At 43.5% G+C, this 22,449-nt stretch overlaps 1 protein-coding gene across 11 annotated transcripts in view; it reads left to right on the top strand.

Moving 5' to 3' along the window:
* jakmip3 (Janus kinase and microtubule interacting protein 3) overlaps positions 1–7,643 on the top strand; it is a 416,080-nt gene extending 408,437 nt beyond the window's left edge. For all 11 annotated transcript variants that reach the window (XM_038773519.1, XM_038773515.1, XM_038773516.1 and 8 more), the window contains one exon: positions 7,120–7,643. The gene's annotated coding sequence lies outside the window, so the exon portion shown is untranslated. The remainder of the gene's footprint in view (positions 1–7,119) is intronic.
* The last annotated feature ends 14,806 nt before the right edge of the window (positions 7,644–22,449 follow it).

The following is a 22,449-nucleotide window of genomic DNA, read 5'->3' on the forward strand; positions in this document are numbered from 1 at the left end:
CGTCACCGCGGAAACCGCTGGTGGGGGTGCGTGCTGTCAGCGGGAAACTTGAATCCCAATATCCAGAAAATTCCGGCTTAGGTTTATGTGGCGTGTCTAGTGCAGCTGAAAAAAGGAGTTTAAAATGGCCTCTCAGTTTAAATGCTAAGTAGCTGTGACAAACAAGCGATCAATAGAACTGCAACTGATTAGATTTTTCAAGGCTGTGTATCAGCAGTTGGTTTATAGACCTTTGCACCAAAGCTGCCAATTAGAAGCAAGTGTCCTGGAGTTAAAAGTCAGAAAACCTTGCTTCTTTCAACATTCATATGCAAAGCCAGGAGCATGGATGTGCTTTGAATTCTATTTCTGAAAATTACCACTTTTACTTTGTTAAATGAAGCCAAAGCAATGAGAATAAATCAGTGCCCGTGCGCACATTAGAAATTATTGACAGCGATTGAAAAGCAACTGCATGTTATAATGGGCTAAGGGTGCAGGTATAATACTTCTGAGATGCTGCACACATCACTTCAGCTTACCATCATATGTAGCATAACATCAATGCAGTGTCAAGCCAGGTTCAAATGCTCAAGGGCTTCATTGTGAAGTAGAGGTTTATTCAAATGTTTTGGGAAAGCTGTCGCTCCTCTCCACACATCCAAAGCATGAAAAATTTACTGTTCAGGCTGTGCAAGCGCAAGGCCTGAAGCTGTCTTATGACAACATGAGTCAGGTCACAGTTTAACAAGGTGTTGTAGGCTGCAAACCATTCTTTGCAGCTACTTTCTTGTGTCAGTAGCTCGGTATAACCCTAGGCTGAAACAGGCATCCTCTAGGCAGTGAGGGGAAACACAATTTGCAGTTCCTGATCCTATTTACTCTTCCGTAGCTTCTCTGAGACAGTACCCGTGAAAACATCAGATGGGTACAGGATTGAAATGCTCAATATTTAATCATTGCACAACTGCACTCATCGGATCGCAGGGTTTCCCACCCTCCCCACCTTGCTGATATTGACTGGCCCACCGCCATTTAACACTCCGAGGAGCATTCATTGGCTGGATATGGGCCTTCTGCCTCTCACACAGGAGGGAGGAAGTCCGAGAGCTATCGCCAATCTGATTAGCCAGTTGCTCAGTAGCCCCAGCAGTGCCAGTGGCAGTAGTGGCCAGGATTCGGACTAAAAGCAATTCCTCCAATTCAAAGCCCCAGTTTACAAGACTAGCTAAATGTGAGTGATCTAATGGCAGGGAGGAGGGAGGTGAGAAGAGGGGATCTTAATGGAGAGGCCGGGAGGAGTGGGAAGGAGCCTCCGCAGGAGGCAACCTTGTGGTGGGTGGGGTGCACCCAATGTGGAAAGCAGGCTGTTGTACGGTGTTGGATACGGTTTGGTAGATTTTAGTTACGTTTTCGTAGTCTTAAGTAGGTTGACTGTATATATTTATTAACTCCAAGAACCATATGCATATACACAGTAAAGAGTTCAAGCTAGGACCTGCTTGCTTGTATGGATCGCGTATTCTCTTACATCATTATGTGGGTGGTACTGTACTCAATCCCATGCAAACCCTATATGTGCCGAACCTTATATTACAAAGGCATCAGCTCTTCCTTCTTGAATTCTGAGCAGGGTCACTTTTTGGCTCCCTCCCTCCCTCTGAAGTCATCCTGCCAGCCTTAAAAGCCCTCAAGTAGTCATTAAGGGGATCAGTTGAGGTAAGGGTGATAAGCTGGCCTGGGCTTCGCAGAGAGACAGTGGGACAGTGAGACTAGGAAATGTTCAGTGCATTTCAGTGGAACGAAAATTTCAGCCGCGCTACATATGGGACTGCGACTTATGGCCACCTTTGGGAAAAGGCAGCTAAGAAGACAGGAAGAAGGAATATAGATCTTTATATAGATCTTATCCCTGGGCTATTGCTGGCAGATTTTCTTGGCAGTCGGCTCTCCTGATATTTTTCCACTTTCTTTTCATTCTTACCCTGACCCAGAATGTTATGCTGCCCTGAGACGGCAGTGGGAGGTGAAACTTCATGGAGGGAATACCTTCCTGCCCTAACCTGGTAGCAGTTTTATGCTGAAGCAGGCAGGACCTCAGAGGGGAAGCACACGTGCTCAAATTAATGCCCTTAAGTGGCCACTCAATGGCTAATTAGGGTCTTTTCCCGCCCAGCCTCAGTTTTTAGGCTGGAGGAGAAGGGAAGGACAGAAATGAAGAGAGTTATGTCCGGAGCAGTAAGAAGGGGAGGGGATATGGTGCCTCCATCAGAAGCCTCCTTCTGACTGGGGGAGCCCTCACTTTAAGGCCCCGTGATCTCCAGATCTCCTTACCCACCCCCCGCCCCCAACCCACCAGCCTAACTCCTATCTCCCATGTTGCTTCTCCCACACTTGTTACCAAAGAGACAGATCCCCCGCACTGTTACGATAGAGACAAACCCCAATATTTTTACCATAGTCACTCTTTTGGCCAATGCAGCACCGTTCCTGGAGGAACTGGAAAGCTGTCAGCCAATCTGATTGGCCACAAGGTCTCCAAGGCCATACCTCGTCCCAAGGGAAGGGCAGAAGTCCAGGCCACTGGCAATCACACTCATGGGAGCGTAAAATTGCAATGGGACTTTTGGACTCACCGACTCTTCAGATGGCAGGACTAAGCCCCGCACCATGCTAAAAATTCTGGCCCATGTGTTTATGGTTTCTATTTCAGCTTTAATCAATATCCGTTAAGTGACTGGTTTCCCAGAATGTTTAGTATCTTCTACCCCTGTATGTCCTGCTTAACTTTAAAAAAAAAACACTGGTCTGGAATGCATGGAAAGCTCTCCCTTCAAATGGTACCATGTGACCTTTTATATCCCCCTGAGAGGGCAGGCAAGCCAAAGTTCAACATCACATTCAAAAAATGGCACCTCCAATAGTGCGGGGATTATGGTCTCAAGGAATTGGACGAGAACTTGAATAAACAAGGCTGAATTCTCCACTTCCTGCCACTTCCAGCGAAAATTTAGATCGGGCAGAGAATAGCACACGATGGAAAAATTGCAATCCGATTCTGTCGCCATGCACCATGCACCCTCGCTGGCGGCGTTATCGAACTTTGTGCCAAGTGCCAGTGGGGCCATGCAAAACTGACATTTGATTGGATATAAATATCATAAGCGGGTTGAAAAACGTCATGCTCCACGCTACTTTGCCCCTCTCAGGTGGAAGTCACGTGGACTCAAATTGGTCGAAGTATTTACAAGCGGGGCCTGGACGCCATGTCTGTTGAGGGGGAGCAGAGGCTAAAAAAAATAACCTCAGAAACTCTCAACGATTGTCGGGCTGTGTGTGGTGGCCTGGGCCGGGGAGAGTAGTGGGGAGAGCCTTAGTGCAATGTCCATGGACATGAGGTGTCCCCCTCAGGATCGGAGTGGCCTGGCTCAGACTGCCATTGCTGCATCTGTCTATGAAATGCATCCCTTTGGTGCTCCTTCCAGGCTCCTGGCTGCTCACACTGCTCACTGCTCACTGTGTCCTGTTAATGTTCAAAGAGCTTCTGGTGATGTGGGAGCCCACCCAGGCCGCCCCACTGGAAACCCTCATACCACAACAGTATCAGCAAGTGGGTCGGTGTGGCCAGGTTCAATCAGCGTTGTCCTTGTCCAATGTTGGCACTCGCTGCCCCACTGCAGAGGAAGCAAGTGATCTGCAAAGCTCACCCCAACAGAGGACACCTGCACCATGGCCTTTGGACACCTCCCTGGTACTCTGCCCCTCTCAGGGCAGAGACCTCATCAGTGACCCCCACCCCTCAGGATCACGGGCTGTCTCCTACTGGCTGACTCTGCCACCACCTCTCAGGCACTGTTCAGGAGGGCGAGCTTGAGTCTGTGGCCCACTTTGGGGAAGAGGGTGTCCCTCCTCTCCTTATCGGCATTGAGCAATGGTCTACCTTGGTCTCCTGAGTCATCTTCATGGCTGCAATGAGTGTGTGGTGAGTGGAGCGCTTAAAAGCAGCTCAAGCTGTCAGGCTCTTTAGCTCTAATTCCGGCCTCAGTGATTGCACCACCTGCTGGGCCGGAAATTGCTTCCAATTCCCGGCAGCAAAGCGCTGGCTCATTTGCGTGTCCTGAATCATAAAACGAATAGCGTTGCCAGCGGAAGTGTAAGTCACATGCTATTCAGTCCCGGTGGAAATACAGGGCGGGATTCTCCGTTATCCGATGCCGATATCGTAAGCGACGATCGAGCGGTGAATTCACTTCAACCCCTAAATCGGGGCCGGCGCCGGTTTGACGCTAGTCAGCCATGGTCTGCCCCACGCAGAAATGGTGTGATCGCATTGCACATCATAGGCATCCTGTGATGCTCTGCCCCTGATGGGCCGAGTTCCCAACCATGCAGATAATGTGTTGTCTCAGCGGTCGGGAACCCGGCGTGGCAGCTGCAGACTGTCCTGCACTCCAAGGGGCTGGCCGGGGGGGGCTTCCACAAGGTCTGGGGGGACTGCTGGGGGGTGGCCAGGGGGTGGCCTGTGGGATCACGGATGGCGGGTCAGGCCCCCGCAAGGACAACGCCATGTTGTACGACGAGACCGCTGCAGGTCATCGCCTTGCGCATGCGCATTCTGGGACACGGCCATTCTCCGGTCATTTTCGGCACGGGAGCCGGGAGTTTCACCCGGCTCTGCTGCTAGCCCCGCACCGGTCCCAGGCTCAGTAAGGGTTCGGCGCCGATTTTCAAGTCGGAAAACGCCCGCGGATTCTCCGTTTGAGCCAGCATTTAGCTGCTGAAATGGAGAATCCAGCCCTGAGTCTGCCAAAAGGAGAATCCTGCCCACAATCTCCTACCCAGAGGTGAGACATGCTACAACATACCATAATCTTTGACTGAATGAATCATGTCCCTAGTTTTTCTAATGCTTATCCTTCCGTATACAACTATATGTTCTTCTTAATATGTCAGTGATGTCTTTTGGCAGCAGCACCTTTGGCAATTGATGACTCATCAAACTGTAACCTTCAGAAGGTTCGTAGGAGATTGTCAGTGTAAGTATTGTTCCAGTCACACTGTCCAATTGGACACCTGAAAAACATGATCAGGGCTGCATAAGATTAGAGGCAGGAAATTGGGATACATTTAATCCATTTATGATGGACTCTCCTCATGCCTGTCATTGACCTGGACAATGCATATGTGCAAGGAAAGCATCTTTATATATGGCTGCCTTCTGATTGCAAGATGAACCAGCCTTAAATGGACGTCTTTGCGACCATTGGAGCTCTCTCAAGACATTAGAGCAGTTGATGAATTACTGCCCAGTATTGCTCAACTTTTGTCAGCAAGGTTTCCACTTCAACCAACTGTGGATACAGCATGCAGATGTCTCAATTTGAGACTATTCAGCTCAGATATGAAGGTAATTTTGCTGATGGGTAGATCTACCTTTCCCAGGTTATCTTGAACCGTAGTGTGCATGACATTCACAACATTGTACACAATGTGCGAGTGTAGCAGATCATCTGTAGTCAGTTGAGCCTCACGTGTTGGGCTTCTCAAGCCTTTGTAAGCCTCACAAAAGGCATTTTGAGAATGGGGTTCGTAGCGTCAAGCTTTCCCTGAAATAATTAATGGGTTAAAAATAATATGAATGAAACACTGGGGTTAAGGGATCGTGTTTGTGCAGGACGGAGGAAACTGTGCATTGGTAGCTAATGGCAAAGGGTTTGATACTGAACTGAGTGCCAAAGTAGAATGATGTATAAACACTTAAGTGTTTGTTTAACTCAGAAATCACAGATCTGAAAGGCATCAAGTTTAAAAGTAAAATATTGAAACTGTAAAAGTGTAAACAAAATGAGAAAAATTATCCTTAATCATAATATTTTACAATGCAATGATTGGAGACACGGTGGCACAGTGGTTAGCACTGTGGCTTTACAGTGCCAGGGTCCCAGGTTCGATTCCCGGCTGGGTCACTGTCTGTGCGGAGTCTGCACGTTCTCCCCGTGTCTGCGTGGGTTTCCTCCCACTAGTTCTGAAAGACGTGCTGTTAGGTCATTTGGACATTCTGAATTCTCCCTCTGTGTACCCAAACAGGAGCCAGAATGTGGCAACTAGCAGCTTTTCATAGTAACTTCATTGCAATGTAAGCCTACTTGTGACAATAAAGATTATTATTATGATTATAAATAAGTTCATTCATCCGTACCTGTCTCAGCTCTTCTGCTGTTGAAACTCTCATTAATGCCTTTGTTACCAATGGAACTGATTATTCCAACACATTCCTGGCCAGCTGCCTACATTCTTCCCTCCATAAACCTGAGGTCATTCAGCACTCTGTGGCCCATGTCCTAACTCGCACTAGTTCCTATTCACCCATGTGCCTCCTGGTTGAGCAATCCCTCTTTAAAATTTGCAATGCTGTTTTGAGGTTCCTCCCTGGTTTCGCCCCGTACCTATCTCTGTGATCGCCACCAAACCTACAATCTTCCGAGATATCTATACTCTGCCTACTCTCGCCAATTGAGCATCCTCTCGATTTGAATTGCTCTGCTGTTGGTGGCTATGTCATCTGCTTCCAAGGCTCTAAGCTTTGGAATTCCTTTTCTAAACCTCTACCTTTCTTTCCTCCTTAACACATTCTTAAAAACACCTCTTTGACCATGCTTTTAGTCTAATGTTACTCAGTGTCCATGCAATCCATAGAATCTTTACAGTGCAGAAGGTGACCATTCAGCCGTTCGAGTCTATACCCATCTTCCAGAAGAGGGCCCAGGCCCAATCCCCTACCCTATCCCCATAACCCCACCTAACCTGCACATTTTGGGGCACCAAGGTGCAATTTTACCATGGCCAATACACATAACCTGCACATCTTTGGATTGTGGGAGAAAACTGGAGCTCCCAGAGGAAGCCCACGCAGACATGGAGAGAACCTGCAAACTCTACACAGTCATCCAAGGCCGGAATCAATCTCAGGTCATGTATAACAGGGAATGTTATGGAAACCACTCACTATCTGCAACCATTTAAATATGTGAACAGATATTTACTATAACTAGAAAATGAAACAATTTCATTTTGGTTCTGGTTAGAATATCCTTGACATGTTTTTCAGTGAAATTTATTTAATTCTTATTTCTTTTTCAGCGGAAGCTGCATATATCTCTGCTTTCAGCCTTATTTTTGAAGACAGAGAAACTTAAGTCAAACAATACGAACCAGCTCTATGACTGCCAGAATCCAGAAGGTGCTGAGGTCCGTTCATGCTTCTAATCTGGTACTGGACCACTATGCCCCGTGCAATTTTACTCTGTTTATTTCTGAATCCCGTTGTTTGCCTTAGAGGTGCCTCTTCTGCTCCAGGTTCGGTGCATTCACAAAGAAACCTGTAAACATACAAACGTGCATTCCTCCCATCAGATATTGGAAAGATTCCAATTTGTGTATTTCTTTATAGTTAAGTCAAGGAACCTGAAGAAATACATTGTTGCTCTTTGCAAAGGGAATGAACGTAATTAGAAAAAAGGTATAAATCAGAGTCCACGCACAACTGGCAAAAAAAGCATTATATTGCTTTTTTCAGTCCAAAGATGTGCGGGTTAGGTGGATTGGCCATGCTAAATTGCCCGTAGTGTCCTAATAAAAGTAAGGTTAAGGGGGGGGGGTTGTTGGGTTACGGGTATAGGGTGGATACGTGGGTTTGAGTAGGGTGATCATGGCTCGGCACAACATTGAGGGCCGAAGGGCCTGTTCTGTGCTGTACTGTTCTATGTTCTATGTTCTATTGCTAAAAGGCATGAGCAAAATTACTCAGTAAAGAAATATTGTGCCATAATTAGTAGAGAATAGTAAAATTAAAATAGGTGAAATCTACATTTATCAGAAATTTGGAAACTTAGCACAGCGTTTAATCAAATACTGACAACAGCGTACCCATGTTTACCATTTATATTTATGTGTATGTTAAATGATGTTATCAAGTTTATGTGTTAAAATGGATTTCGGATCATGTTGTAATTTACAGATAGAGAGAAATATATTGATATGAGCTTGCAAGGAAACAATGGGTTGAAAGAAAAACGAATCATTTGGGTTTGGCTATGAGATTTTAAAAGTACTAAACAGACAATGGCCGGAATTCTCTGTTAAGGTGATAATATTCTCTGCTGCTAAGATCGGGAATTCCGATCGGGCGAAATGTGATCGGCACTGGGTAGCAGACCAGTCCCCAGTCTGAAGTCTGACCTTGCCGGCCTTAGCGAGCTACCTGCCCTGCACTGGGGGAAACATGCAAACCAATGATTTGCATTCAGTAGAATGCAATTAACAGACTGGAATTCCAAATCTCCAACACCCCCGCCCCCCACACCTTGTTATGCTCTGACCCCCACAGCGGGGACTCCACCAGGCGGCCTTTGGTGTAAGTATTGCCAAGCACAGTCCTGGCACGATGGACCATGAGGGGGGTTAAGGGGTCCAGTCCAGTGCTCACGTGCCCCTCTGCAGCTGCCCAACTACAGAGGGAGGGTCCTGGGGATTGAGCCGGCTCGGGCTGTGGTGAGGACTCTCCCCTGGGATGTGGGGTCCCGTGACTCGACTATCCCTTCCAGCCCTTAGCAGCCTGAAGATCACTCTTGGTATAGTGATCTCAGGCAGCCTTCTGTTCAAGGTCTTCATCGTAGTCTGACCTGTTTAAACTCTGAGGTGGTCTCCTCATTCTGAACTGCTGTGCCTGACAGCTGATGAGCAGACCAGACAGTTTGGTGAAGAACCAAGCTAGGCACGCTTTCCCTTTCCTCACATCTGCTCCCTCAGCCCAATGCTTTTGGAACTGCTGATTTTTGAAGTGTCAGAGTCTTTCTAGAATACTTGAAAAGATTTAAAATCCCCTGAGATCCTTTGAAATGCGAAGCATTCGTTCAGTTTGACAGTGCAGTACTTTTCTTTGATTGACAGTTTAATGGTTTCAACACAGCTGCCAGGTGGTTTGTTCATTTATCTTTCCCTTCATGCTTGAAGGCATCTGTAATACCCTCCATTGATCCTAACCACAATGTTTATCAACATTCTTGTTATGATTGACAGCTTGTCATGATGACCACTTTAACTCTGCCAACTGCTTTCTGTGGTTAGAAAAGAGGAAGTGCAACCACAGCTGCTTTGAAGTGAACTGCTTCTTCACTGAACTGTCTAGTTTGCTCATCAGTTGTTGGGCAGAGCATTTCAGAGTGAGAAGGCCACTTCAGAGTTTAAGCAGATCAGGCTAGGATGATGATCTTGAACAGAGAGCAGCCGGAGATCACCATGCCAAGATTCATCTTCAGGTTGCCCCAGGTTGGAAGGGGCAGTCTAGACATGGGACCTCCATCCTGGGGGAAGGTTCCAAGTCAACCCCTTAACCACAGCCTGAGCCCACCCATTTCCCAGGACCCTTGGGATCCCTCCCTCTTCAGCTTGGCACCATCAGAGGGGCACATGAGCAATGGGTTCACCCCCTTGATCCCACTCAGTGTCCATCGTGCCACGCTAGAGAGTAACTGCCAGGGGGTCAGTGCAATGGTGCCCGGGGACAGCGCACCGTTAACAGGCAAGGGGCACTGAGTGAAGGGGGAAAGACTGAAGCAGGGGCCTTGGTGGGTGGCTGAAGGGCAAGTGACTGAATGGGGGGCTGAGGCAGTTGGGTGAGAGGAGCTGAGGGCACCATCATGCGTGCATGGAGTTGGGGGTAACCCATTACTCCCATGGTGGGGGTTGAATGTCTATCCTGATGAAGGGTTGCAGGTGCTCCCCTTGTATGCCGGGGTAGTCAACGTTTACATTGTGCGGGGGGGGGGCCTATCCCTGGACACTAGGATAGGGGCACCCATTCAAAATGGTGGCCCGACCCCAGTAACTGTGGGCAAATCGGCTTGTTCAGCACTGTGCATATTTTTGCATTGTCAAGCCACGACAATCCGATCCTGGCGATGCCCCAAGCACTGAAAATCCAGAACTGAGAGTCCTGGCCGTTGTTTAAAGGCCTTGATTTGGAATGAACCCACAGTCTGAGTATATGCAAGAAAGCACTCCTACTATTGGAATAATATAGATCATTCAAACTTTCTGTGACTCCAATAAAAATTGGATGACATTTGGATTATGTTAACAAACTATTGAGGATAAATTTGTTTGGCACTGGCTTGATCAGAATAATTAGTCAGGCCATGCTTGTGCATGTTGTAAATAGGTAAGCGGCAGTTTGTCAAAATAGTGGCCTGCACAAAAAATGATAGCAGCGAAAGAAGGGAAAGTTTTTGATAAATGTACAGGAGAAACCAATGAAGCATGAGATAGATCCAGTGATAGATGGATTAGAATGCTTTTTACTATTTATATGTACAAATTTGAAATGTACTGTGTACAGAAAATCTGTGGTGGGACTATTTTGATCATAATTAGTAAAACAAATGTATGTTCACATTATTCAGTTCAATTTTGGCCATTTAAATTGTCTAAACTAAACTCCATTTAGATTTTGACCCCATTTGCTGATATTAACTGATACCCACTAAATGTTTTCCGTTTAAGGTTTGTCTATTGTATTGTTAAAACTTTTAAAGAACATTAATTTATTCAAAATACAGTGATATACTGGATATTATAAAGCCTTCAGAGAACTCCAGAGTGCCTTACATGGCTTGTTAACAAGAAAATTAACAACTTTTAAAGAGGTGCGTTTCTAATTAAGCTTTTGCTATCAGGCAGCAGAGCCAGGCAAATGTAGCATACATTAGTTTGGGTATTTGAAAGTTAAAGAGCTCCAACGCATTATGATGTCAGCATTAAAGTATTATTTTAGTTAAGCACTAATTTAATTTCATGGTGAATGGATTTAGTTTAGACTCAGGAAATCATGCTGTGAATATGTGTAATGAATCATAAATCCTTGGTTTCTTGTACATTTTTATAAGTATACTGTAAAATTATGCAGAAATATAAATTAAGGTAGTGCCACTTGTGGCCTGAAAGGTCATGGGTTTCTGATTTACATGCTCTGTAAGGTAATCTCTGTATACCCATATCTTAAATATTTATTCCTTTGTTTCAGTACTAAAACAGTAAATTGCTGTCCTGAAAATAAGGATTGTATGTTGATCGGCTACAAATTTTACACATATTTTTGTATTGTGATTCATGTATATTAGCAGATATTTCTATCCATTTGTAAAATACATATATTATTGTAACTTTTTTAATAAAAAAATATCACTGTTCTAAATCTTCATGGCTGAAAAGAGATTTCAGTTCTTGTTTGTTGGTTCCTTATTATTCTCAGAAAATGTGTTCACGCGTCGTTTCAAAATTTTATTGTCCTTTACATCAATTAAAAGTTGTGAGAATGCTGTCTTATGCAATAACCAAAAGAAGCCTGGAAATTTTTGAAATTACAGCAAAGAAGAAGGACATCTGGTCTATTTTACAGGTATTGGTACAGCTCTTCAATTGGAAGCATCTGCTCCAAACTCATTTCCTTAAGTCTCATTATATTCTGTGGGAACAAAATCTTCCAGTGTCCATGTCATTCATCATATGATGATCCTCAGTTTGTGCCTCTTGTCACTGGTTTACTGCCCAAGGAAAACAACCATGAAGACCATAAGAAATAGGAACAGGAGGCCAATCAGCCCTTCAAGCCTGCTCCACCATTTAATAAGATCATAGCTGATCTAACATTCACTAAGTCCACTTTCCTGTCTCCTCTCCGTAACCCTTCACTGCTGAGCCTCTTAAAACTTTCAGATCGTGAAAACTTCATGAGATCCTCTCTTATCTTTTGCATTCTAGTGAAAAATAACACTTTTAACCTTTTTTCATGATTGTACTAATATCGCCTTCTTGTCGGTGGCAATACTAGTAATGTTACCATGTATCTGCAGTCCTTGTCCTTCAAGGGTGTGGAGGCTGTGGGTTTGGAAGGTTTGTTCAAAGGAGTCATGGCAATTTGCAGCAGTGTGTGTTTTTTCAATTTTTTTTTCTCGATCTCTTGGTATCCATGGAAATTGTAACCTTGATGTCCCCCCCCCCCCCCCCAACCTTTACTGCTATTTGAAAAGCTTTTAAACTAGACTTTACTTAGCTTGCATTTAAGTATACCTGCCTGCTGTTTCAGACTGCCATTTCCCCAGCCAACAACCTGATACCTGCCTCTGCAAGAGCACTGATAGCCATACTAACAACATATAAGCATGTCCCGGATATAACCAAACATAAGGGGTTGGATTCTCCGTTTGGGAGACTAAGCCCCCACATCAGCGTGAAAACGATGGTGTTTTACTCCAGGAAATCTGGCGAAAAACAGCGATCGATTTTTCATTTTGCTGGAAGCTAGCAGCCAGGCAGCGTAGAGCACCCAACTGTGCTTCATGGCAGCCCGCGGACCTGGCCACAAAAATGACCGGCTTTCACACCCCGGACCGCCTCCCCACATTGCCCCCAACCCCGAATATTGCCCCCCTCGACCGCCCGCGGAACAGCCCTCCCCAATTGTGGCAGCGCTGGACTGAGCCCGCAGCCGCCACGCTGAGTTCCTGGCGGGTGAGACCACACAGGTCCCACGCCGCCGGGAATTCGGCTGGGCGGGGACGGAGGATCATGGCCTGAGGCCGTGGATACAGCCTGCGGCGTATCCTAGAGTACAACGCTTTTCAGGGGGTGGAGCATCATGAAAGCGAGGCCGCCCACGATTTCGTCGTCATCGGGGATTCTCCGCCCCTTCGCTGGACGCAATTTCAGTGTCAGGGATTGGAGAATCCAACACAAAACCTTTCCATCAATCAGTCTACTCTTAATTCCCATCAATTCTACAAGTTTGACTACATTACTGTAAAGCCATTATGACTTAAAACTATTGCAGAAATGAGGAAGCAACCAACCATCTGCTTAAAAATAATAAAATAATACTAATTTCAGCTCAATCTGAAAACACCTTAGTGTTAAGGACGTTAATGTGGGTACCTACAGATATGTGTGGATACTAATGAGGAGCTAACCATATCAAAGAGATGCTTACAGAATTATAATATAGCTAATAATATTCTAACTAACTGTGCTTCATGGCGGGGGGCTGGGGGCAACATGGGGGTGTGGTCCGGGGTGCGCAAGCCGGCCGAAGTGGGGGACTATTTTTGCGGCCAGGTCCGCAGGCTGCATCCACCATGAAGCTATTGGGCGGCACGGTAGCACAAGTGATTAGCACCACGGCTTCACAGCTCCAGGGTCCCAGGTTCGATTCCCTGCTGAGTCACTGTCTGTGCGGAGTCTGCACATTCTCCCTGTGTCTGCGTGGGTTTCCTCTGGGTGCTCCGATTTCCTCCCACAGTCCAAAGACGTGCAGGTTAGGTGGATTGGCCTTGAAAAATTGCCCTTAGTGACCAAAAACGGTTAAGAGGGGTTATTGGGTTACGGGCAGAGTGTGGAAGTGGGTCGGTGCAGACTCGATGGGCCGAATGGCCTCCTTCTGCACTGTATATTCTATGTTCTAATTAAAACAGCATAAATGGGGAAGATTTCTGCTTAAATCTTAAATTCCAATCCATCATGTAAATGTTATTTTTTGTCCCAAATTTTGTTTTGAAAATTAGAATATTGAAAGCAAAGATCAGTAGAGACACCACAGCACTTTGATAAAAAGTGTTACCTGCCACCAACACTTGTGTTTAGTATAATTTCCCTCCACCTATTGTCATCGTGTCCTCAGATTTAATATAATGGCGAAGCCTGGCTGAAGGTTCTGGACCTAATGAATGTCTTGATATCCCGGATGGCACACTAGGTTCTTCACCCAATGCAAGACCCCCTCTTTCAGGGTAAGGCAATGAGCCAGTTAATCAATTTTGAAGTGTTATTAAAATGTATATCAATTGAATCCAAAGTTGATTTTGTTGTACTATTCTGCTTATGCCAATTTTCTCGGCATTTAATTCCCAATTTATGACCCTCTACTTTATCTCCCTCGTAAATGAGCCCCAGTCTTCAAGACTATTTTTATTAACCTTGATAATTTTTCAACTTGCTGCAATATACCTAAGACAATAAAGAGATCAGCCTTTCTGTTAATTACTTTATTTCAGGAATTATCTATTGCCTCAGTAGGATCTCTCCCTTGTCTTCAATAACATTAGAGCATTACAAGCTCGTTGTAAGTTTAAACCTAATAAGTTGATTATTTTGTGCATTATACTATTGTTAAAGAAGAATGAACAAATAAACAGTTATATAATATATATTTTAGTAGTAGAAATCTCTCTATCTTCTCGTTTGAATATAGGCAATAAAAGATTGCAGTGCACAGTTGCCACCTCTCAGCTCAGTCACAACCTCCAGCCTCAAACCCTCCCTCTTGATTAGGTTTTTTGAGCATCTTGACCCTCCCTTTGTCCTACTATTCATAGCTGTGCCTTGAGCCAACCAGGCCACGTATTCTGAAATTGTCTTCCAAAATCCCTTTGCTTCTTCTTTCTGTGCTTTGATCAAGGTTTTTTAGATCCCTCCGAATACCTAATTATTTTCTTTTCTAACTCTTTTTTGTCTGATTACACCTGCATAAATGCTTTGCAACAATTCTCCATATTAAAAGGAAATAAAGCATTCAAATTGTTGTTGCTGGGCAGCATGGTAGCATAGTGGTTAGCACTATGGCTTCACAGCACCAAGGTCCAGGTTCAATTCCCGCCTTGGGTCACTGTCTGTGTGGAGTCTGCACGTTCTCCCCATGTCTGCGTGGGTTTCCTCCGGATGCTCCGGTTTCCTTCCACAAGTCCCAAAAGAAGTGCTGTTAAGTAATTTGGACATTCCGAATTCTCCCTCCGTATATCCGAACAGGCGTCTGAATCTGGTGACTACGAGCTTTTCACAGTATCTTCATTGCAGTGTTAATGTAAGCCTACTTGTGACAATAAAGATTATTATTAAATGCTACACAAATCTTTTCATTTTTTTTATATATGCGGCCTATAACTGATCATAGGCATTAAAGACGAAAACAAAAAATATGGGACAATCTCAGCAGGTCTGACATCATTTGTGGAGAGAGAAAGGAGCTAACATTTCAAGTCTGGATGACTCTTTGTCAAAGCTTCTACCGGTATTTTCTGTTTTTGTTTCAGATTCCAACATCTACAGTAATTTACTTTTATAACCATTAAAGATTTATTTTAACGTAAGCTATGAATTATAGACCCATCGAATTGGCATCTAAGGGTATCAAAATATCAGAGTAAACAACAACAGCTTGTATTGCACCTTTAATGCAGGCAATACCCCAAACATGGTTGAAGAGATTTGCTTGGGGAAGGTTTTTAAAGTTAAGACAGGAAGGTTGAGAATCTGGAGAGGGAGTCCCAAAGAATCGAATCACAAATCGAAGAGTAGGAAAAGAATAATTCAACTACTTTGACTGAGAAATACATGATGAGTCAAAGAAAATATAACAGATTCACTGGGTTTAAGAAATTTTTTGGTGATTCCAAGAATGCAGTATATATGGGTGGGATTCTCCAGTCCACCAGACACGTGTTTCTCAGTGACGAGCTATTCACTGGTGGCAGAATTCTCTACTCCTGCCGATTTTCAATGGGATTTCCCATTCAAGCCATCCCACGCCGCCAGGAAACCCACAGGCGGTCATGCGCTGCCAGTTAGAGCAGAGAATCCCAATGGCTGGAGAATTCTACCCTGTATATTGGTTTTTAGAAATATCTGGTTAACCACCTCACAAGAGTCAAGTTGTGAAAGAAAAACTAAGGATGTCCAAAGCATATATTGTAAGTTGACTTGAAAAATTCGACACAATCAAAGCAAAAATGTCAAAGATTTTTATTATCCAAAGACATTTCACAGATGTGTACACAGGCAAAAATCAGCACAGAGGAAAGTAATTAGGTATTATCAGAATTCAGAAAACCTTGATCAAAGAGATTTTTTAAAATCTGCTCTGAAAAGAGCGAAGCAAACAGATTTCAGAAGAAAATTTCAGAACATGTGGCCCAGTTGGCTGAAGGCACAGCTATGCCTGGCAGGACAAAGGGAAGGTACACAAAGGGCACACAAACAAGCTGAACCTAAGTTCAGCAAAGAGGTTTTAAAGCTGGAGGATCTGACAGAGCTGAGCATGGGCAAGTCGTGAATATTGCTATTATATACTGCAACCTTTTATTGCCGACATTCAGGGTAGAAGATAGAGAGATATCTACCATTTAAAATGTGTTTTATATTACCTTATATTTGATCATTTCTCTGTAAGCAATAGCATAATACACAAATAAATGCAGTTTCTAAGTTTAAAAATAAATTGAGTTCGGATTTTGTAATGTCTAGAAGCAAAAAATAGATTTCCCCAGTGCAATGAAATCACAAACTATTTGATAACAATTGTGCTTATCAATTCACTGCACAGAGCACAAAATGGAAATCTTTCCCCAAAGAGCAGCTATCTCCAATTCTGTAGTAATTAGGCAAAAATGTGCCGCAGAATCCTTCGAAATCTAACTTGGACTCTTGAAGTTTATAAAATGGACCAATGACCATATTGAAGATGATGCAAGGAGGACATATATAAATTTTGAAGATGGCGTCAATCTTTGTCAAAAAGAAAATATTCCTGGAAAGGAATAGGCCATGGTGCATTGTTCCTCCATGACCTCCTTGAATTCTACACATGTTATACGCCTTATCATCATGCCTTTCCTCCATTATCCATCTCAATGTGACTGCCCTTACATGGTTCTATCCTTATCAAGCCAAACATAGACAGTACAATTCAAGCAGCACGGTAGCATTGTGGATAGCACAAATGCTTCACAGCTCCAGGGTCCCAGGTTCGATTCTGGCTTGGGTCACTGTCTGTGCGGAGTCTGCACATCCTCCCCGTGTGTGCGTAGGTTTCCTCCGGTTTCCTCCCATAGTCCAAAGATGTGCAGGTTAGGTGGATTGGCCATGATAAATTGCCCTTAGTGTCCAAAATTGCCCTTAGTGTTGGGTGGGGTTACTGGGTTATGGGAATAGGGTGGAGGTGTTGACCATGGGTAGGGTGCTCTTTCCAAGAGCCAGTGCAGACTCGATGGGCCGAATGGCCTCCTTCTGCACTGTAAATTCTATTTTTAAAAAAGCAATGACTTCTCATCATACTCCCACACTCTCACCATCCAAGGACCTATCCTTTGCTTTCTTTCACATTCTTTTTTGACGTCCTGCACCTTGATCATCTGAAAAAAAGGGTCAGCTTCCATATATTTGCTGATGACATTCTACCTCATCAACCATCATTCTTGTTCCCATGATCATCTTTGCACTATAAAACTGCCTAATCAACATTGAATCTTGAATAAGTCACTGCTTAGTTCAGCTGAACGTTAAAGACAAAGCACCCACAATCAAAGCCCTCATTCATTCATGTTGAAATAGATGGTGCAAAATCTTGACAACTTTTTCATTCTTCAAATTTTATCTTCTGTCTATCACCAAGACTACTTATCTCCAAATCCACAAATCTCCGTCCAGCCCTATCTCAACTCCATCACTGAAACTCTTTTGGAGGCATTTTTCATTGCTAGACTTGCTTATTCCAATGCTTTACTTGCCATCCTCCTATATTTCACCATCCAGAAACTCAAATTTGAGTATTGTTGAAAAAAAATGATGTATTTTGGCCAAAGCTTTTTGTCTTACACTCATCCGGACATTCGCAAAAATGTAGCGTAAGGGAAATCAACAAATTTATACTGTGTGAGAAGAGAGTGCTGGTTGGCTGGCAAGTGGACTCAGATTGGTAGCGGGGTTGCATGAAGAATGCATCCATCAGCTGGTGACGGCCTACAGTTAACTGCTCTAATAATGCTGTTGGGGCAGGTTTAGCCCAGTTGGCTGGACAGCTGGTTTGTGGTGCAGAGTGAGGCCAGCAGCATGGGTTCAATTCCCTTACTGGCTGTTATACATAAAGGATCTGCCTTCTCAACCTTGCTCCCTTGCCTAAGGTGTGGTGGCCCTCAGGTTAAATCACCACCAGTCAGCTCTCCCCCTCAAAAGGGAAAGCAGCCTATAATCACCAGGACTATGGCGACTTTACCTTACCTTACAGTTAACTGCCAAGCACTGTTGGAAATTTAAACTGGGCAGCTTGAATGATTGGTCAAGGCATTGCCCTGAAGAATGGACCAGTGCATGAATACCACCTGTTTTGTTTAGCTCAAACAGGTACAATGTGATTCTGCAAAGGTTAAGGCTCTGTGTATTAATGTATGTAGCTTCCATTACATGCAAAGTGCCACACTGCAAGGTAGACTGACAATCTTAAATCGGTTGTCAGTTTAATTCTTAGCACGCTGAGGATTATATATTCCAATCTCAGAATCATAACTAATCTTGGACACTGTTTTCAGTTTCGCAAGCACTGACTGGTACGGTCTGTACGTTGCCCATTATAAAAATGGAACGGAACATGCTGTTTTATTCACAGCGTAGAATTGGAAAGGTGAAGTAAATCACAAATGATTGGGAGGAACAGATAGTAAGGAATAATAAGATATTTGGTAAGCTCAGACTAAGAAGGAATGCAATAAGTTCTAAATGCATATATGTAAATGTATAAATCTCCATAAACGAGGTTGGTGAGCCACAGGTGCAGATATCCATTGGGAATATGATGCAGTGATAGTGGAGACAGGGCTCAATAAATGGCAGAATATTGCTGGATTCAAAGGGTTCAGGAAATATTGGGAGAGAAGGAAAAGAGGAGAGTTGGTAGTATTGGTTAAGAGAATATTTGATTTTATTTGATTTATTGTCACAGTGTGAAGTACAGTGAAAAGTATTTTTCTGCAGCCAAGGGAACGTACACAAAACATACATAGTAGACAAAAAAAAATCGACAGAGTACATTGACAAATGGAACATCGATAAACAGTGATTGGTTACAGTGCGGAACAGGAAGCCAAACAAAGCAAATACATGAGCAAGAGCAACATAGGGCGGCGTGAATAGTAATCTAACAGGGAACGGATCTGTCTGAGGGAGAGTCATTGAAGACTCCAGTAGCTGTGGGGAAGAAGCTGTTCCTATGGCTGGATGTGGGGGTCTTCAGACACTGCTAGAGAGATAGGGATGTCTTGGAGGTGTAAGGGACAGAATCTATTTAGTTAGACTTTTAAAAAAGGTAAAAGAATGTTACACTGCTTGGTACATTATATAGGATAGATGTAGGGTGGGATTTTCTGGCCCACCAGTTGCGTGTTTCTCAGCGGTGTGCTGTTCACTAGCATCGAGATTCTCTGCTCCTGCCGCTTGTCAATGAGATTTCCCATTGAAATCACCCCCACGCTGCAGGGAAACCTACGGATGGGAGTGCACTGCCAGCGGGAAAAGAGAATCCCAATGGCCAGAGAATTCTTTTTTAAAAATGTTTCCACTTAAGGGGCAGTTTCGCATGGCCAATCCACCTATATACCTTTTGGATTGTGGGGGTGAGACCCATGCAGACATGGGGAGAATGTGCAAACTCCACATGGACTGTGACCTGGGGCTGGGATTGAACCTGGGTCCTTGGTGCCGTGAGGCCGCAGTGCTAACCACCGTGCCACAGTGCAGTCCTTCTGGCTGGAGAACTCTGGGCATAAAGTAACACATTTTGCAATGAAATCACAGAGAGGCACAAAACGTAGAGTAGTGTGAACAGGGTGTTTGAATTATCTTAATAAAAACTTGGCTCATCAGAATATAAAGAGCAGAGAGGGGGAAAAGATATTGAAATGTGTTCACAAACGTTTTGTTGCATATGTTCTCACCCAAAAATGAAATAAAACACTGCCGGATCTGGTTTTGGGGAATGAGATGGGCCATATGGATCAAATATCAGTAGGGGAACATTTAGGGGAAAGTGTCAGAGTATTATAAAAATTTGGTTAGCAATTAAAAAGGTCAAGGATCAATCTGGAATTAAAATATTTAATTGGAGAAAGGCTAAGTTAAGTGGGCTGAAAATGGATCTGTCTCAGGTAAATTAGAATTAAAGTTTGGCAGTCAAACAGACCAATAGGCTGCCTTTAAAGAAGTGGTGTTTTGGGTACAGTCAAGATATATTCATTTGACAGGAAAAGTCGGACAACCAAAGCTAGAGTTCCCTGGATGAAGAAAGCAATCGAGAGTAAAATGAAACAAGAAAAGCATGTACATGACAGATGAGCCAGAGGATCGGAAAACTGCCAAAGTAGTACCTTGTTCAAAAAGGGAAGGAGGCAAAATTCAGAAAATACAAGCTAGTTAGTTTAACCTTAGTTGTTAGAAAATTATTAGAATCGATTATGAAGGATAAAACAGCAGTGAATTTAGAAAGTCATAATCTAATCAAGCAGAGTCAGCATGGTTTCATTAAGGGAAAATCACAACTCTGAGAATGTTACTGGAGTTCTTTGAGGAGGTATTAGACAGAGTAGAGACTGATGTTATATATTTGGATTGTGAAAAGGCATTTGAAAAGGTGCCGTTAAAAAGGCTACTATACAAGATAGGAGTTCATGGTGTTGGAAGTAATATTCTGGCATGGATAAAGGATTGGCTAACTAACAGGAAGCAGTGAATAGCAATAAGGGGGTCTTTCTCAGGTTGGAAGGCAGTAACCAGCCGAATGCCTTAGGAATCAGTTCTTCGCAAGGTAATGATGATTTGGAGGAAGGAACAGAGTGTACTGTGGCCAGATTTGCAGATGATACAAAGGTGAGAGGGAAGGCAGGTTGTAAGGAGAATACAAATAGTTTACAGAGAGATATTGACAGGTTAAGTGAATGGCAGAAAATTAGTGAATGAAATTCATTGTGGGAAAATGAGGGATTGTCCTTTTTTGGAAAAAGAATGAGAAGGCAGATTATTATTAAAGGAGAAAGACATCAGAGAGCTGTAGCACAAAGGGATTTGTTCACTAAATCCAGGAAGCTAGTGCTCAAGTGCAGAAGTTAACAAGAAATGCAAATAGCATGCGCATTTTCATTTCAAGGGGGCTGGAGTCTAAAAGTAAAGAGGTGTTGCTGCAACTTTACAAGATACTAGTCAGGCCACATTTAGAATACTGTGGACAATTTTGGTCCTGTTCTTTAAGGAAAGATATACTATCATTGGAGGCAGTACAGAGGATATTTATCAAAATGATCCCAGGTATGGATGGACTGTCATATGAAGAAAGCTTAAATAGGTTACGTCTGTACTCCTTGGAGTTCAGATGAATGAGAGATATGATTAAAACATATAAGATTCTTAGAGGGTTAGACAGGGTAGATGTTGGGAGGATGTTTCCACTCATGGGAGAGCGTAGCACAGAGGTCATAGTTGCAGAATTAGGGGGTATTCATTTAAGACGGATTTGAGGAAGAATTTATTCTCTCAAAGAGTTGTGAATCTTTGGAGTTCTTTACCACAGGAAGCTATGGAGGCCAAGTCCTTAAACATTGTCAAGGCTGAGACCGATAGGTTTTTAATCAGTAGGGGAATTAAAAGTTATGGAGAGAAGGCAGGAAAGTGGACTTAGTGAGTGATAGATCAGCCATGAACTTATTAAATGTTAGTGCAGGCTCAAAGGGCTGAATGGCCTATTTCTGTTCCCATTTCTTATGGTCTTATGTCAGATTGATGATACAAATGATAACCAGGTTAAATATAGAAATTTCAAAGGGAAATTTTAAAAATAAATGAGGGGAAAAGCAAGACTATTACAGGAGCCTAGAAGTTAGCATTATAGGGCATCCAAAAGTCTTCCTTCAGCACAAAAATAGTAAATGGGTAGGAAGAGAAAGGGGTAGGGCCAATTAGAGAGCAAAATGAAGATCTACACATGGAGAAAGAGGGCATGGCTGAGGTACAAAATGAATACTTTGCAAATGTCTTTACCAAAAAGGAAGAAGTGAAAAAGGAGGCAGTTGAGATACTGGATGGACTAAAAATTGATAAAGTGGAGGTATTCAAAAGGTTGATAAGATACAAAATTGGTAAGTCACCAGGACAGGATGTGATAAATCTGAAAATGCTGAGAGAAGTAAGTGTGAAAGCTACACAGGCGCTGGCCATGGTTTTCAAACTATCCCTAGATATGAGGGTGGTGCCAAAGGACTAGAGAATCGCTAAGGTGCAGGGATAAACTCAGTAACCTTGGGCCAGTCAATTTAACCTTAGTAGTGGGAAAGCTTTTAGAAATGACAATCCTGGACAAACTTAATGTTCCATGAACACATGTGGATTAATTTACGAAGGCCAGCACAGATTTGTTAAAGGGAAGTCATATTTAATTAACTTGATTGAGTTTTTTCTTATGGATTTGATGAAGGTAATGCATAGTATAGTGCAGTACATAGACCTCCAACAGTGTTGGTGAAGTGCCACATAATAGTATTGTGATCCCAGACCAGACTCCAACAGTAACTTGAGTACTGGACAGAAATCCCAATATTTTATTATAATTTT

This window comes from Scyliorhinus canicula, chromosome 16 (genome assembly GCF_902713615.1).
Source record: "Scyliorhinus canicula chromosome 16, sScyCan1.1, whole genome shotgun sequence".
NCBI lineage: Eukaryota > Metazoa > Chordata > Chondrichthyes > Carcharhiniformes > Scyliorhinidae > Scyliorhinus > Scyliorhinus canicula.